Source organism: Piliocolobus tephrosceles, chromosome 1 (assembly GCF_002776525.5).
Source record: "Piliocolobus tephrosceles isolate RC106 chromosome 1, ASM277652v3, whole genome shotgun sequence".
In the NCBI taxonomy this organism is placed as follows: Eukaryota; Metazoa; Chordata; class Mammalia; order Primates; family Cercopithecidae; genus Piliocolobus; species Piliocolobus tephrosceles.
This window is the reverse complement of record NC_045434.1, coordinates 150313157-150330947: the sequence shown is the minus strand read 5'-3', so window position 1 is coordinate 150330947 and position 17791 is coordinate 150313157. Positions and strand designations below refer to the sequence as shown.

The following is a 17791-nucleotide window of genomic DNA, read 5'->3' as shown; positions in this document are numbered from 1 at the left end:
GCTCTAAAACCTTGTTTTATGAATCTGGGTGCTGCTGTATTGAGTGTATATATATTTAGGTTACTTAGTTCTTCTTGTTGAATTGATCTCTTTATCATTTATGTATTGCCCTTTCCAAAGTTCTTTTTACTATATAACACTGACTGCCAAATATTCTAAGTTTTAAGATTCTGATTAGTAGTATCTCCCTTCCTTTCAGGTACAGAGGAAACAATTCTCTAGTCAAATGTGTTCTTGGTAAAATCCATCATGAACATCCTCTTCCATCCTCTTCCTCCCCTTTTTTCACTTATAATTTTCCCTATCCATTTAAGTGAGTCAGTGATCACTGATAAATTGGATCATGGTTGAAGTGATAAAAGGTTTAACATATTACTCTTTCATAGAACTTAACTACTTTTCCATTATCAGTAAATAACCACCCGTTATGTCCTTAACTTGCTTTTTACACAAATTGAATTTCCAGGTGCATCAATAAAATCAATTCCTTTCAAACACCCTACGTTTTTTATCCCAAATATCCTTTGTCTTACTTATTTAGGAAATGAAGAAAACACAGTAAAATTTAAGTATTTGTTTATGTACTTGCTGTTTGGTCGGAATTCAAATTCATGACCAGAAAACTCAAAGAGAATTCAATATGTGAAATCCTAATTTGCTTTCTTATTATGCTGGCTTTTGTATGCTCAACAATGGCGTGACTTCTTTTCCCTCAAACGTTCTATATGATTCCCCTCCTTTTACACGAGCACACATGCACTTTCACCATCTTAGCAGAAAACCTTGTGTATTAGTCCATTTTCATACTGCTATGAAGAAATAACTGAGACTGGGTAATTTATTTTAAAAAGGGGCTTAATGGACTCACAGTGCCACATGGCTAGGGAGGCCTCACAATCATGACAGAAGGTAAAGGAGGAGCAAAGGCATGTCTTAGGTGGCAGCAGGCAAGAGAGTGTGTGCAGGGGAACTGCCCTTTATAAAACCATCAGATCTCATAAGACTATTTACTATCATGAGAACAGCATGAGAAATACCCACCCCCATGATTCAATTATCTGCCTCCTGGTCCCTCCCATGACAGGTGGGGATTATGGGAGCTACAATTCAAGATGAGATTTGGGTGGGGGCACAGATAAACCATATCACTTTGTTTCATACAGTCAAGTAGGAAATTGCTCCTCTTCCCATTCCACAATCTACAAATTAATCTGCATCTGTGCCCACACTCTCTGCCTTCTTGACTATTGCCATGAATAAAATATTCCTGGTTCTATCAAAGGCCAACTCTTCAAACTGTGTTTGTATTATATCCCTTATGGCCTCTCAAAAACTTTCCCCTTAATATTATCTATTTTTAATCAATAGTGTCACTTCTTTTTTTTTCTCTGCTATCTCTTACTAGAAAAAAAATGACAAAAACTACCCTGACTCCAGTCCCTCTTCACTTAGCACCCATTCTTTTGTTTGCCTCCACAGCAAGTCAACTTGCCAAGTTTTTAATAGTTGCATTCTCTCCTCAGCCCACTCCAATCAGGTTTCTGCCTCTGACATTCTGGCAGAGTTTCTACAGCTGAAGTTTACCAATGGCCTCTGTGTAGACATGGAGATGTGCTGTGCTTATTCCTTTTAAAGAAAAGACTTACTCATGAAGTTTCCAGAGGATGTGGTGAGCAGACTGCATCCAGCTATCAGCTTCTCCAAGTTTGGTCTCAGCCACCTGGCTCAAACAGCCCATGTTCAATGGCTAAGCAAGATGATAGTAAAAAGTGATGGCCATTTTGCTGACATGGGCTAATTTTGGTGGGCATTTTAGCCTGAGAACTTCCCCACCAGGTTGGAAAAGCTTAGTTAGATGTTCATCACAACTTAACATTTTCCTCTGATCAGTCTTACTTCCCCTCCCCTTTCCTTTCACAGGCACTATTCACTAATAAATATCTTACATGCACACCCAGCATTTGCTTCCAGAAAATCCAACCTGGACAGTCAATGCCAGGACTAGATCAAGAAAGCAGGCTGGAAGATGGGGTTTAGATTTTGGAGCTAGATTATTCGCCACCTGCAGGCAATGATGACTCATCACTAGTAAGGAGGAACACAGACTGTGCCTGGCAAAAAGTGGCATCCAAAGGAAACTTTTACCTAGTAACCTGGTAGAGTGTGAGGATATATTGATAGAAACAGCAGACGTTGCTGCTGTTATTGAAATGTATGAAAAATATACTTAAAACTTTATCAGGATTGGATGGCTATGGCTAAGCACTGCTGGTGTTCTACAGTCATGTTGCCAAATACAGTAGCCACTAGCATGCATTACTATTGTGTATTTGAATTGCGGCTAGTTTAACCTATATGTATTGAGGCCAACAGGCATATGAAAAAATGCTCAGCATCACTAATCATTAGAGAAATGCAAATCAAAACCACAGTGAGATACCATCTCACACCAGTCAGAATAGCTATTATTAAAAACTCAAAAAATAACAGACACTAGCAAGGTTGTAAAAAAAGGGGAACATTTATGCACTGGTAATTGGGGTACAAATTAGTTCAGCAATTGTGAAAAGCAATGTGGCAATTCCTCAAAGAACTTAGAATTACCATTCGACCCAGCAATCTCATTACTGAGTATATACCCACAGGAATATAAATCTTTCTACCATAAAGACATATACATGAGTATGTTCACCACAGAACTATGCACAATTGCAAAGACATGGAATCAACCTGAATGTCCACCAACAGTAGATTAGATCAAGAAAATGTGGTACATATACACCTTGGAATGCTATGCTGCCATTACAAAAAATAATGAGCTCATGTCTTTGCAGCAGCAACAAGGAGGCCATTATCTAACTAAGCAAACAAATGCAGGAACAGAAAACCAAATACCACATGTTCTCACTTATAGATGGGAGCTAAAATGACAAGAACACATAGACACAAAGAAGGGAACAACAGACATTAGGGCCTACTTGAGGATGGAGGTTGGGAGGAGGGAGATGTTCTGAAAAACTACCTGTAGGTACTAAGCTTATTACTTGGGTGACAAAATAATCTGTACACCAAACTTCTGTAAAGCGCATTTTACCTATATAATGAACCTGCACATGTGACTCTGAATCTAAAATAAAACAAAAGCTTTATAAAAAGAATAATAAATAAATAAAAATAAACTGTATGTATGAAATCGAAGCAGGTTCATTTATTAAATAATAAAAGCTCTAGCAGAGTGACAGTCAAAGAATCCTGACCCACAGATGGTTACAGAGATGTTAATAAAACGTGGCATCCATAGGAGCAAAACAAAAAATGTTTTGTTTTGCTTTACATTTTAATATGTTACTACTAGAAGTATTTGAAAGTACCTATGTGGCTCACATTATATTTCTATTGTACAATTGAGCATTATAGAACAAAGCATGTGGATTAGGTATAGGCAATTGAAAGCTAGATGTAGAAGCCAGTGGGCCTTTTATATTTTATATAAAGAAATCAGCATCTGTTCTAGTGAGGGGCTAAAGAAAGCTGAGGCACAATTCTGAAACTAGGATGACTCCTAGAAATACAGAAAAAGTGATGTTGGTGCCAGCAACAGCTTATTATCTTCTCATGGTAATAGAATTTTGCCAAGCAACAAGTCCCACCATATGCATAGAACTATTCAGCTTTTCTATTCTTGGAAAAGACCTAGTAATTAGATGATGGGAAAAGAGATGTCCAACAGTAAAGACTGTACCATCAGTGGCACTGAAAAATGATCCAGTTATGCATCAGCTATGATTGGAGAGAAAGAAAACTAGTAACATAAAAATAAATGCCATGATAGACCAAATAGAGCAGTAATCCTCTATTTAGTATCCTTGGAGAGATTCAACAAGGGTTTGTATTTGTAAAATAAGAACAGTATATTATGAAAAAGGAATGATCATAGAATAAGAAAGAGCTCTTGGAAATTAAGCAAGTATTTACTAAAACTAAAAATTGAAATGAAGAATTGAAAGATAAGTTGAGGACATTTTCTATAACATGAAAATAAAGAACAAAGAGATAGAAAAGAAAAGAGAATCGTCTTGGGAAGTATAATATTTTACTAATTCCATAAAATGCTCCAGAAATAGATGCCATTGTATGCACAACTCATTCTAGATATAAGTTAATGCAAATCTATGTCAAAGAGGGAAAAAAGGTGAAATTGAAATGCCAGAATTGCCCTGGTAGACTCTGGAGGAAGGGGATAACAGGGTCAGGAAAATGCTAGGATGAATATTCAATGTACAGTTGAAAGACCCTGTGGATGAAGGCCAGAAGACACCAAGGCTATTATCTATGTGCTAAAAGGATGACACAGCATCATTAAAAATTTCCTGATAGCTCTCTGGGCAAGAACCAGAAGGCGAACAGGCTGTTACAGATTGTGTCCCACTGATGCCAGCGTGGATATTAAGATTTCAAAATATTAGGAACAAAGGCGCAATGTTTCATTCTCAGAATCTAATGGGGTTGTACTTTTATTTTTTGGTAATGAAAGCTATATCAGAGTGATAAACAAGAAATTGTGACCCACAGATGGTTATGGAGATGTTAATAAAACACGACACCCGTAGAGACAAAATAAACAGACTGCCAACATGAGCACTACTCGGATTTTAGCAGCAAAAGAACTCAAAGTTAGATGACCAGGAGATTGAGGGCAGTCACAGCAATAAAAATTCATGATCTCTTTCTCAGTTTCCAGACCTGAGCCAGTTTTCAGACAAAGAACCCATTCAATGCAGATGTGGTGCTGACTAGGAGTAAGGAGCCCACAATTCTACGGCAAATGTACATGATAATGATTCCTCCAGTCCTTCTCTACAGGGATTATGGTCATTTGATTGGGGAAATTAAATTTGATGGCTATTGGACATAAGATTTAAGTTGAAGTTGATACCCAGAGCCTATCATCATGGTCTCCTTGTTGGAGTAGGACAATATAGGGGTCATATGACACACGATTAAATGAAGTTGAAGTTAGGGTCCACCTTATAGGGTATCTACTAACAGTCATCTCTCTTGTCCTCAAATATACAATCAAGAATGACACTTGGGAGTTGGATCTTTGGTCACTTGGGTCAGAGCTATCACACAGCATGAGGCCAAGTGAATATCCCTGAACTTGCTCCTTCCATCCTTCAGCAAGGAGAATGAATCAAAATCACTATTTAATCCTGGGAGTGGGAGATGGGGTTAGAAATTAGTGCCACCCTTATGGATCTCATGAATGTAGAGGTATTTGTTCTCATAATATTATTATTTAATTTACTAGTCTGAACCCTGGAAAAACAAGATGGATTCTGAAAGATAACTACAAGCTTAACCCAGAAATAGTCCCTTTTTGCATCTGCCATGCCAGATGTAGTATATCGCTAGAGCAGATTCATATGGCCTAAGGAACTTGGTATAAAGCCATTATTCTGGAAAATGTGTTCTTTTCTATCTCAATCAGAAAAGACAATCAGAAACAGTTCACATTTACATGGATTGAACAACAATATTAATTTATAGTTTTGCCTCAGGGCTATGTTAACTCTTCTGCCCTCTGCTATAATATAGTCTAAAGAGATCTGCACCATCTGGATAACCCACAGTACTTCACATTAATCCGTTATATCAATGATATTATATTGATGATGCCAGATGAGCAAGAGGTAGCTAACATTCTGAAGGCCTTCGAATAACACATGCATTCCAGAGGATATGAAATAGAACTTGTGAAGTTTAAGGGGTCAGGCTGTCCAAAACTATTTGAAGAATCCTAAGTGAAGAATAAATACTGCATTTTGTATATTCTAACACAAAGAAGGGAATACAATGTCCTAGTGGGTATTTGCATTCTAAAAGGTAACCTATTCATTTAATACTTAGAAATGTGCTGGTTGACACAAAAGGTTGAACAATATTTGAGTGAAACCAGAGCAGAAAGGGCTCTGAAGAGGTTCAGGCTAAGGTGCAACAGTCCCACCACTTGGGCCACATAATTTGGTGAAGCCTACAGTGTTGGAGCTATCAGTGATGGGAAAAAAATACCATATGATATCTGGGGCAAGTCCTAGTGAAAAAAGAAATCACAACACAGGCCTCTAGGGACCCGAAGATATCATGACATTTGCAGCAAAACTGTATGCCCTTTGAAAACTATGTCCTGGTAGAAACGGAGCACCTGACCATGCGACACCAAACGATGATTATCAGAAATTACACAAGAAAGAGATAGATTTGAGATGAAGCATGAGCGGGACAGGTAGACATAAGCAAGCAACATGAGCAGATAATTCAGAACCCCATGGCAGTACTATTGCACCAGGAACTCCTCCCTCAGCCATATCCAGACCACATAGGAGGTCTGGTATGACCTACTAATAAAGGGGGAAGTGATTTTAATTTGGTTTCCAGAAGGTTTTTCTTTGTATGTGAATGTGAGCCAAAAATGGACAGTAGCTACACTATAGTCTTAAACTGTATGCTTGAAAGACAGTAGTGAGGGGAAATTCTTTCAGTGAGTGAGGGCTTTAGGCAGTGCAACTGGTCTTCTACTTCATGTGGAAAGAGAAGAGGCACAAAAAGTAGCCAAGAGGCGGCCTATGCAAATGGCCTGGAAGCAAAAAGCTACACTGTCACAGACAAGGATGAATGAGGTAGAAACACATTGATAGACCTATAGGACTTGCACAAAGTGAGATCTATGTATTATATGTTGATATCCACTATAGAACACCTGCAATGAAAGAGGCATTTAACAACCAAGTGGACAAAATGATCTAGCCAGCTACTGCCAGCTAGCCGCTGTCATTGGTTTCATGAGTGCTGGTACAATCAGCACATAAACAAAGTATCCATGATGTCAAATATGAATACTACACATGGGTCCAACACATCAGCTCTCACTTGTCAAGGCTGATCTAGCTCCAGTTGCTGCCTAGTGTCCAATTGCCCACAACATGCTAATTCTGAGCCCCCATTATGGCACCATTGCTTGAGGAGACTGGACACATGAGGGCAGGTTGACTGCATTATTTCCCTTGCATTCTGGAAAAGTTAGTGGTTTGTTCTCACAGGAATAGATTCATTCCATGTAGAGCCTTGCACTTCCTGCCATTTGGACCTGCCTTGGCCAGTTCCACTATTAAAGGCTCATAGCATGTTTGGGCCACTAGCATGGAATCCCATTCACACAGGCTACCCTTTTACAGCCAAAGAGATGCATGAATGGACTTATGACCACAGGATCCACTGGTTGTATTGCATACTTAATCCAGACTGCTGACCATATAATGTGTTAGAACTACCTGCTGAAAGCATAGCTGAAATGCCAGATTGCAGGCAATAGTCTGAGAGGAGAGAGTGCCATCCTCCAAAATCTAGAATATGCACTGAATCAAAGACCTTTATGTGGTGCTGCGTCCCTGTTAGGAAGAATTCAAAGGTCTAGGAATCAATGGGTGGCATCCCTAATCTACCTCTGTGTAAACATGGCAGCTAGGGTGTGTACTTGATCTCTAGGATGCGTACTTCAGAATCAGTCTCACATATCCTAATGTATACAGTAATGGAGATGCTTCCTCCAGAGTCCAAATTTCTGCATCTTTTTTTTTTTTTTTTTTTTTTGCCCAGAATTAAACATTTCTTCACAGGATTATGAATAGGGAGACATCCATTCCCTTCTGGAGAAAACGAAATCTCCACTCAATAAGGTGTGATCTAAATATGATCCCAAATTATTTCTAAATTGACTATGCTTTATTCCACCATATCCATGATAACCTTGTTACACCCTTTCTCTCATTCTGGGTAGAAGCAACTGTGAAAAGAAATTGAAGAGATAAATAAACTTTCAATGTTTAGAGAATATTTGCTTTTCTATGTAAAAAAGAAAACATGTTTTGCATTTCCAGGGTGATCCTTGCTGCCAAAACTGATAAAAATTAACTTGGCAATTTTGATAAATTTTATCCTCTATTCTTAGCACACATTTTTCTTACTTCACAGTATCTCAGACCTGAGCCTATAATCTATGGACAGGTTACCTAAATTTCAAGAAACTTACAGCTTCACACCAGAGTTTCCAGTCCATATTTTGTTTCTTCTTCCATATTTCCTGAATTTTTATATCCTTAAGAAAAGGCTGTACAGATAAAGTGTTGCGAAAACAGTAGCAATGATAGCAGATTTACCACCTGCCCATTTACTGCCTGCAGATTTATGGCCAATGCAGCCTATTTTGCCATCTGGGTCAAAGTCATATTTTCAGTGGAAATATTTTGGTAAGTTATTGCTGGCATTTTTTACATGCAGGTGGTGATCACACAGGTTTTATGGCACTTTCATAACTGTGCATCTGACTGAAGTGCACAGAAGCTGATCTTTTGTGAATGTCTACAGAAGCAATTCAATGAAATAAAATGCAGTCTATTCATTACATTTACCAGTGTGGGAGGAACTCCTTACACATGAAATATAATCCTGAGAAAGGTGCCAAGTCATCTACCCTGTTTGTTTCCAGAGGATACACTGTGGTATCCAGGAAAAAAAAAAAAAAAAAAAAAAAAAAAAAAATTGGCTACTCTTGCACACTGAGGCTAGTGATACCAAGAGAGTTTCAGAGTTGATGGTGGATATTTGTTCAGAATAGGACAAAAACTAGTTAATTTTGATACATTAGCCACTACCATTATCTCATTTTTTTATTGAAAGCACGGAGCAGTTCATTTGTTTCTTTTGCTAAACATATAAATATATTGTGAAGGAGAGAAAAGATCAAAAAAACAACTGGAGAGTGAAAAAGGCATGTGACTCAAAATCAGAAGACCTGGATTCTTATGAAAATTCTATAATGTGAGAGCCATATAATCTTACCCATTTTATTGAGCCTCACTTTTCTCTTTTGCAAATGGAGAAAGGAGGTGATGATATGAACTACATACTTTTTAAAATTTAAGTATAATTTACATGCACCGATTCAGCCTTAAGTGTTCAAAGCAATGAATCTTGACAACTGTAAACTATTGTGTAATCATCATCCAAAAGAAGTTATAGAACATTTCCATTCACTCCAGTGCCCCTTTCCAGTCCGTCTGTTCCTCTCCACACATAGAAGAAGCAAGAACTTCTGATTTCTGTTATATTAAATAGTTTGGACTATTTTGTACTTCATACATGGAGTCATCTAACTTCTTTTGCCCACCAGAATGTCTGTAAGATTTGTCCACATTGCATGTATCATTGATTTATTCTTAGTTATTACTGATTATATACCTGAATAATCAACAATTTACCCATCTATTCTCTTATTTATGGATATTTGAGTTGTTTTTAGCTTTTGATTTTTATGAATTAGACTGCTTTTGTTATTCATGTACAAGTTTTTGTGGATATGTTTTCATTTATCTGGGGTAAATATCTGGGTGTGGAATTTCTAGGTCATAATGCAGCTGTTTTTAACTTTGTAAGAAACTACCAAAAAATTATCCGAACGTATGGTACCATTTTAAACACTCACTAGCAGCTCTAATTGTTCCACATCTCTGCCAACACTTGGTATTATCAGTCTTTTTGATTTTAGTCATTCTGGGGGATGTAAAATAGTATTTCATTGTGGTTTCAATCTGCATTTTCTAGATGGCTAATGAGGTAGAACTTCTTTTCATATGTAAATCACAAAGAATTTAGATGTGGTTTAAATCTCCTTCAGAAAACAGTCTGAGTTCTATTCTCCTCCTCTGTTTTCAATAGGCATTTATAACTCATCTGTGTAGCTTTTAAAATCTCTGCATGCTTTGATCCCACTTCTACACATTTTCATTCAGAAGATCTAGCATAAACCTCTTTAAAATATGATTCTGATTCACAAAGGAACCACTGGGTTATGCTCCAGGTATCTGACAGGTTTTTAATACTACTAACACATTTATTATAGCATAAAAGGGCAATATAAAAATAATTAAGAACATCAACTTTATGATAAACAAGACTAGATACTGAATCCTTATCTACACTTCCTCTCTATGGAATTTTGTGCAAGGTGTGGAATCTCTCTAAATCTCAGCTTCTTAATCTATAAATTGAGAGGAATTACAATACTTACAGATCTATGAAAAGGATCAAATGTGATTATGCATGTAAAATGGTTACCATTCTGCCTAGCTCATAATAAACACTCAATGCATATTAGAAAGAAGAAAATATGTATAGATAGATAGATAGATAGATAGATAGATAGATAGATAGATTATATAGTAAAAAACTAGCTAAACAAGTTAGAATGCCTAATTTTAGTATTTTGACATGTATCCCTTTTACTACTATTATTTAGACTATCATCCACTTCAGATTATCTCCCAAAACACCTTTCGTACATTGTTTTACCTTTCTCTCACATAGAGAATTTTCATTGCCCCAGCCATTGGCATTCTCAGCTTTCATATGCCACAAAGAAGACACATGATAGAAGACGTGCCTCTATTGGCTGTTTGATTTACCAGTGCCAGGTCTTCTGGATACTCTCTGGTTTCTTCCCACAGTTCTCTCTTTCCATCTGATGTTCTGATCTAAAATTGTTTGGCCCTAGTTTCTGGATTCTCAGTTTTCTTTTCCCTTCCCTATATACATTGAATGAACATATGCAATCAAGTGTGTTCTCTGTCACTCTGCTCTGTCTTTCCCTATTTTTTCAACTATGAATCCATATATCTCTACTCCAGTAGCACTCTTATGATGATATAGTTTTGATTATCAAAATAAAGTTTACTTTTCTTACCACAATAACCATGATTCCACCTGCTGATCACTCCTTTCACTAAATCTTCTCTCTCTCTTAATGAAAACATCTGTCATTCAAGACTCATTCTGGCTTTGCATTTCGTTTGTTTTGTTTTACAATCAGCTGCTGCTTGCCACTTAAATAGGTCTTTATTCCTTTACCTGAACAATTTGCAAATAACATGATGTACACTTTCTGAAAAGAGATGTAAGTATATTTCCATTTCCTTAATATTAATGTGAGCCTATGGAAGTAAGGAAGAAAGATTCTTCCCCTTTTTACTGTGAAAAGAAGTGTGTTTGCACTGACTTGGTTTGAACCTCACAACAAAGTTTTTGTCATTCATTTGTACTAAAATATACATTCCAAGAAAAAAATTGTTTTTGAATTGTTAAATTTTTGCTTACTGACAAGGGCAGGGATGGCTAGTTACCTACATAATTACATTTCTAAAATGTTAAAATGCAATGACTCCTTTTATGGAATACTTTTTAATGCATTTGTGAGGCCTAGGGATAATAACAAAGGTAAAAAGAACATCCATTAAACTAACAGGGGAGTGCTGTGCAAATAACATTTTATTAATGATGAGAATCCACATTTCTTTAGTAAAGAAAGGTGAAAACAACTAGTGTTAAATCATAGGGCCTTTACCAAGCTATTGCTTTTAAGCTTATACTTTTGCTCAGAGCAGTTGCCACTATTGGCTTTTCTCCTTTCACAGTGGTTTCCCAAAACATGAGACTTGTGATAAAATCTAGTTTGGTATGGCTTCCCAGTAAATAGCCAATGACTTGGCAGAAAAAAGGAAAAAAAAAAAAAAGCTTTTTTTTTTTTCTACTCTATTGTGTTCTGTTTTATGAAAAAAAGAGCAGAGAGGAAAATAAAAAGTCTTTCCTTTAAAACAAATAAAGCTTTTTACTACAAAGAGATAGAAACAATCTCATTCACCATTGATGGGTAAAATTTGATAGATTGCTGATAATTCTCAAAGGAATGACTAGCTTTCCATTTGCCAAAGAATTAAAGGGTCTACGACTCTTACCAACAGGAATCTTGTCACGTAACTCTATTCAATCAATGAAAAAGCTGAAAGACTCTTGGTAGATATTCATTCTTTAATCTCTAATGCCTTAGATTTTTCCTTACAGTTTGTGACTCAGTGTTTTCATGGAAAATACCAAAAAAGAGAAGAATAGGACTGGTATTTGCTGAATCCCTTTCCTCGGTGTCTCATATTTTTTATTACTGTTCTCAACTCAGAAAATACGGAAATTACAAATAAACAGAGCAACAACACAGTTGCTTTCTAAAACATTTGTTTCCAAAATTAACCAGATAAAGATAAGAATGGGTAACACAGAATTTTTGTTTTTTTGTTTTTTTTTCTAAAATTATGCTCCCTACTTGGATCAGAATTTTATGTAACTATACCAAGTGAGAGAGACAAGCATGAAAAAACAGCATGACATCTTCAAGGTTTTTTTCTTTATCCCAATTGACCCAGATAAAAAAATACAAATCCTATGTCAATGATAAAGATGTAAAAAAGAGAAGGAAAAAAAGAAAATGGAACCAAATGAAAGGTCAGGTGAACAGTTAAGTAAATAAATATTTTATTTTTCATAGATTCTGAAAGAATTCAATAATTTCTTTGTAACACATCTAAAATCTCAGAATCAACTAAAGAGTAGCATTTGCTTTTAAAGCCACAAAAATATTTAAATTACAGCATTATCCCACATAATAATGTGTAGTAAGTGGTATAGTAAAGATAAGAACTGAATATTTTGGGGTAATGGGAATAGAATAACTAATTAGTTGCTCTTGCTCTGTATTGTAATTCTTTACCTCTTTTATTCTGCAACAAAGCTGTGAATTTCAGAGAAGGAATGTTTTTCTTTATGTCCAAAGTGTTTAGTTCAGTTCTCTGCTCAATGTTAGTATTTAATAAATGTTTAAAAATTGTTTTTAGCCCTGAATTAATTCTACTCTTCATCCCTTCATATGGCAAGCAGGGGCAGGAATAGGAAAAATTAAGGAAAAGGATATAATAAAGAAAAAATAGCACATGTATTTTAGGTTCCCAGGAGTAAGTCAGAAACACACCCTGTTGTTGCTACATAGGTTTTTGACCTTTTGTTTTTCTCCCATGACAAAATACAGGTTCTCTTTCCTTTCTCATTTTTTCTTTGTCTCCCTCTCTTTTTCTTTCTTTCATGTTCACTCTACAATCCACACAGCTCCTCACAATTTCACTGTCTTTTCACTCTACTTCTAATAAGTATGTTGGTCATGTCTGTGGGATACAAGTCCACATTGCTTCGTCTTTCCTAGTAACCTATGCCTATTGCCATCAGAGACCAAATTCTTGAGTTTCTAACTTTCTAGCAAGGTACACCTGCTGTCCTGCACTCCACAGGAGCTGCTGTTTGTTCTGATTCTCTGTCATTATTTACTGCCTGCAGTGTGAGCTGTGCTCCTTCAAGGAAAAAAAGGTTTGGCTTATGTTTTCCTCCCAATCAATGCACAATGAACACTACTGATGGCTGAGCCATGAGACAAGGCTGAGGGCAGAGAGTCAAGGGCCTGTGTATGTGTTTCAGGGCAGGTTCATTTCCCAGGGAAAAAAGAGGAAAACACTATCACGTTTGGAGTTTGTGTATCATTCGTATAGTTTAACCCTCCTTTTTCATCTCACAGTCTCTTGCTACTGTCTAAAGTCTGAATCCAAATTAAGTTGGCAGGGAACCTTCAATATACTTTGTGATTTTTTAATAGTTCTTGAGTTTGCAGGATACAGGAGTTTTTCTGGAGTTGGCTATTATATGAAATCAAACTGAAATTAATTAGTATTAAATCCTCAATGGTTTTTTGTTGTATCATATGTTCCTTTGAGTTTTTTCCTTGAAAAATTAAACTGAAATCTTCATTTCTTTTGAGATTTAACAGATATTGGATGCAGCATATCTCTGGCATCACCAATCAGTAAGTAAAAGTCTGTTCCATTTCCAGCAATACTCCAAATCTCAATGCAATAAGCTCCTATCAAATTGATGAGGCAGACAACCGGTCTTTTTCAGAGACACCACACTCCAACTGTTTCCAACAGGGGGTTCTGATATATAATCAGAGCTGCTGCCTACAGCTCGGTGATACCTCAGGCCTAGACTCTAAGGTCGCGAACACCCGTTTGGTTTCTTGACCGCGTAGTCCAGCCCAAAATTTAGTGCTCACTTTTACCAAAATTGAAACGACCAAAGCTTTCCTCTCTCTTTAGTCAGCTAAGAAAAAAAAAAAAAATACAACACAACAACAAAATCAAAAAACGCTGTACCCTTTAACAAGCTCTTTCAGGATTTTCACAGCATACTCTCAGGGTCCACAGTAAAATGTATAGTTCCATCCTAAATATTGCAGCACAATCCTTCTCAATGTGATTTGGCCAGGGAAATGTTAGGCACAGCCTTTTATTACTTAAAATAACTACCTCCCCCAAGTAGTTTGCATGTATAGTCTGCCTACCTTTAACAGATCTCCTTACTCACTGGGGATTTTTTTTCAGTAACCTCATTAATCTTTTCCTCTGGTCTAATCTTCTTTAGGGACACTAGCCCACGACAAAAGAGTTACATAAATCAGACCCCAATTGTGGGTTAAATTCAAATTTTCTTCCACAGGACTCTGGGGCCCCTATAGATCAAGAAATAGGACTTTTCACCTTTATAAGGGTCTCCAAACATTTCAAAACCTCAAAAGACCTCTGGGGCAGGGATGGTAAAGTGTTACTGCAGTGTTACTTTTGTATCTGACTCATTTATTTATTATTTCATTAATTCATATAGCAGGTAGTTCCTTAATATCTACTTGGTGTCCAGCATTGCTCTAGATTAAGTTGAAAAGTTTTCTATAAAAGGGGCTAATAGTAAATATTTTCAGCTTTGTGAACCATTATATCTGTCACAACTATTCAATTCTGCTATTGTTACAAAGAAACAGTCATAGACAATATGTAAATTAACACACAGGAGTGGCTGTGTTGAATAAAACTTTAATTAAAAAAAAAAATAGACCGTGCATCAGACTTGGCCTACGAATGGTACTTTGCATTCTTGATACTGGTGATAAACCAACAACAACAAAAAGAAACACAAACCTCTGCTGTATTGTAACTTACATACCAGATATGTAAGTAAAGCAGTTAGTTCAATGTTAATAAGAGTCAAGGAAAAAAAACAGAGCCACAAAGAAGGATAGGGAATAAACAGGTAGGTCTGAAAACACCCATTTCATTAGGATACTACTCGACTTTGCTCCACATTGAAATTTCCATCTCTCAGCCACTTTGTAAACTTCGTAAAGTTTAGCTGTTGGTTGTTATAATTCAATCATTTGTTCAGCAGATATTCACTTAGTATTTATTACATGCCATAAATATTAGTATTTATTTCATGCAATACATAACACCATGTGTACCATTTGGAGATAGGAATTCTGGGAATATGTTAACATGTTAGATTAGAAAACGTTTCTAACGACTGACTCCCACATTTCTCAATGTAGCCTTCGACATGAGTCCATTGCATGAACTAATGAAAATAGAAACTATAGTAGCCTTCTTTGACTGGATGGGTCTATGTATAAAGATGTAAACAGAAAAACAGTATGCTGTCCTTTAGGACAGTGTGTTTTAGGATGGCCAATTGTTGCTGGGACAGACACTGGAAATTGTATGCTCCTTCAAATCACCAAGTACTCAGTATCACTGTGCCTGGCACTATCAAAGGATGAAGGTGGGAATGTGATGTGGTGTCTGCGCCTAGGGAGTTTTTAGAGAAAAAAATTGCAAATAAAGCTGTTAGATTCTTTGAGTGGATAAAAGCTATCCTAGTCTGGGGTCATTCATGTTACTCATTACATTCCTCATCTTTACATACACAATGTATTGTTAAACTTCTATTCTGGATTAGAGTTCAGCATTTTAAAAAGGGAGAAAGTTATACCTGACATATTTTCATGGAGAACCTACTGTGAGTCAAATACTTCTGGGCACATGGGGTTATAAGGTCGAGCAAGAAAAATTGTTTTCTGTCATCAGAGGGCTCATTATTGTATGTGAGACACAATCCTGTAAGCAGACAATTACAGCACGATGCAACAGGTGCTGTGACATACTATTACTGGATGCTACAAAAGCACAAAGGGTGTGAATATCGGCTACAAGACAGTGGGAAGATCGAACTCATGTTGGTCCCTGTGGATGTAGGAGGATTTCTATAGAGAGGAAAGACCAAGAATATTTTGGGTTGTGACAAAATAATAATAATAATAACAACAACAACAAAAGCAATGAGGCAAGAATGAGCATACTGCTTTTAAGTGTGGTGTCCATGGAGTGTTGTGGGCTGAGTGGGAGCTCTGGTTTGAAGGAAGTAGGAAGTACTGACTAGAATGCATTTTTTTTTTTAGATGGTAAGAGGAAACAACTCTGGGTTTCAAACGGGGAGTAGCAGAATGAAAGTAGGACTTTAGGAGCACTGGACTGATGTAAGTACGCAAGATGGTAGAAGCTCGAGTGAGAAAAATCAACTGAGCACCCCTGCGATAATCATAAGCCTAGATTAGTGAGAGAGTAATGGGAAAGGAGAGAAGGGCAGAAGCTGAAAGACAGTTCAAAGGAGGAAATGACAGGACTCAACGACAGACTGAATACTAGGTTTGAATGAGAGGGAAGAATAAAAGATAGCCTGGAAGAATAGTGATACCGGTGACAGAATCAACATAGCACTATGAACTGACAACCAGACGATCAAAGTGACACACCACTTGTGCCATATGTCTGAAAGCTCTTCATCAGAGATACAAAGCTGAAAGGAAGGTTGTCTCTAGATTTTTCTTGCTTGGGAGTATACGGGTAAATGATGAACTCTTACAAAAAGAAGCCCTCTAAGGCACTAGCTGATGTGACCTCATGTGTCAGACCAAATTAAAGGCCCACAGAGTGAAGGTCAGCTCTGATGTCTGTACAATTTAGAAGAGCAAATAGACATCAGATTCTCCTTGTGAAGTCTCATCCAGGTCACCTATAAACCATAACAAAACATCAAATAATAATAGTTGGTAGGTCCTCAATAAAGATTTGTTGAATTGGTCTGAGGATAAGGGAATTAACAAGTCAGTGAAGAGCTGATTTACCTCTTTAACATTGGACAGAGTGGAGAAATAACAACTTTAGCAAATCACAAAGTCAAGGCCCAATTAGGCAAAACAGAATGGCCTCTTCTGAAATTCAGGTGTAAAGTGCATTGCAATGATTACATAAAGAATCATGGAAAATTTCAAACAGGGAAGCCTGTTTTATACAGAATTTGTTTCTCTACTTAAATGGTTAGCTTTGACTGTATAGTGTTGACTACAAACCACATGTTAAGAATAGATAGTATTATTAAACATCTATGTATGTATATATTTGGGAACTCAAAATGGAAAGAATCAGTTATCTGTGATGTCCTGAAGTAGCACTGATACATAGAAAGAAAAACATCATGAAAAATAGATCCACAAATCTAAAGTTGTGATACAGAGAGAATGCATTTTTATTACTTCATTCAACCAATAAGGAAAAATTACATTTTATTCAATATGGGCTACTATTTTTTGAGATCATCAGAAAATAAAATTGCTACTTTTTGTTATGTATTTACTCACAGTAATATAAATATAAGTCAAATGCATTATGAACATCATTTTTTAAGTGAGAAAAGTACTTTTTGCACCTGGCATAACAAGATGTTAGGACTTTGCTCTGCAACAGTAAAATAAAAAAAGGATTTTGTAAAATTCTGAGTTAGACTATCAATGGTCTCTTCTCAGGAGTTAGAAAGAAAAAATTATACACTGTGAAAGAAGAGAAAATTTATTTCTCCAAGGTTGGTCAAGCCTAGAGTTCTCTACAGAGAGAATCTTTCTAGGGGAAAAAAAAGTATTTTT

The 17791-nt window shown here is 36.6% G+C and overlaps 1 protein-coding gene across 2 annotated transcripts in view; it reads right to left on the bottom strand.

Annotated features, from left to right (window-relative positions):
* Window positions 1–17791, bottom strand: part of NEGR1 (neuronal growth regulator 1) — an 896443-nt gene that overhangs the window by 421642 nt on the left and 457010 nt on the right. The gene's annotated exons all lie outside the window — the stretch shown is intronic.